This window comes from Benincasa hispida, chromosome 11 (genome assembly GCF_009727055.1).
Source record: "Benincasa hispida cultivar B227 chromosome 11, ASM972705v1, whole genome shotgun sequence".
NCBI classification, from domain to species: domain Eukaryota; kingdom Viridiplantae; phylum Streptophyta; class Magnoliopsida; order Cucurbitales; family Cucurbitaceae; genus Benincasa; species Benincasa hispida.
The window spans coordinates 38,889,874-38,891,407 of record NC_052359.1 but is presented as its reverse complement, the minus strand read 5'-3'; positions in this window follow the sequence as shown (position 1 = coordinate 38,891,407).

Sequence of the window (1,534 nt, the reverse complement as noted above, 5' to 3'; positions counted from 1 at the left end):
TGCCCCTTTTTAGTGATTGACTATAGAGTTATAATAATGTAAATTTTTAACCATTAAAATCAATTATAGTATATATAAATAATTTCACGGAAAGTTGGTAGGATTTTGGTTTTATTTGATTTGTAGACTTTCGGTACTATTAAAAAGAAGAAGAATAGTATTCCACGTTGTAAATTATGGATCTTGTATAATAATTATGTAAATTTTGATATTTAAAAGAATTCACAAATCATAAAGGAAAATTCTTCATAAATAGAAAATTATTCAAAAAAAATATTTACATTCTCCATAGCAAAAGTTCAAACAGTGTTTATGTATAACTTTTTAAAAGGAAAAGTCTAATTACTAAACACACTAAAGTTGTTTATGATTTTTTTTTCCAAATTTACATTTTACCATGCGTCTCAACACGGATCCCAATAGTAGTCTAAGCAAAGTACATTTAATGAAACAAATGAAGAACTTATAATAGATAATTAATGAGAATATTGTTGAGGTGTCTCTTAATTTGAAGAGTTAGAAAAGGTATAATTTATAAAAATATACTACACAGCGCTTGCAATACTCCTTCGATTCTTTTGAGAGATTCACTCCCTATGTTTGCCTTTACTTACTTTATCAAATAATACTAACATGAAGTAGCACAAAAAAAATTTATCACATCTACATTCCTGATTTTTCATTAATTCGATATTCATATCTCAAGCTCATTTGTACAAGCATTTTGCGATTCATCTTTTCCTTCCCCATGAGGAGATAACAGATTCACCTTGTTTATAATGATTTACTACATATGTGGGAAATTCATAGTGCTTGAATGTATTTCCGATTTATTTTGAGTGATTTTTTAAGCTTTACAACAACATTAGTCATCACCTTTGATTTTTTTTAATCTTAATCATCACATAGGTACCAAAATAAAGTAAAGCAAAGTAGTATTAAAATAAAAAATAAATCAAAATTAGTGCAATTAAAATTTGAGTTTCAATGAAGAAAGATGAGAAAAGGTAGAGATGGAGTTTTGGGTGACGATGAATATAAGAGGAATGGGGATTTTATGGACTTTATAATGAAGTAATAGAAATAATAAGTCTATAAGATTTATTCATCAGCCTAGAATGAGTTAACTTAACTCATGAACTTGTATTTAGTTTGAGGTTCGATATCTCACCCTACATATTGTTAAAAAAGAATATTTATTCATCAAGATTGTTATATAAAAAACAATTATACTATATCAAAATTTTCCTTAAAAAATGAAGTTTACCAAGAACATAATAATTTTTAGGTAAAATACTAATTTGGTTTTTGTACTTTTATAGTTGTTCGATTTTAGTCTATATACTTTCAACTATTCAATTTTCGTCAATCTACTTTTCATAAAGCTTAAAAAATAGTCTCGATCACTAAACTGGAGTTAGAAACTAGTTGAGTTGACAAATAAAAATAACAAAGAAGTGTTGGATTTTTATAGTGAAAGAAATTGAAGCATTTGAATATTGAAATATAAACAAATGAATTTAATTATGTAGAT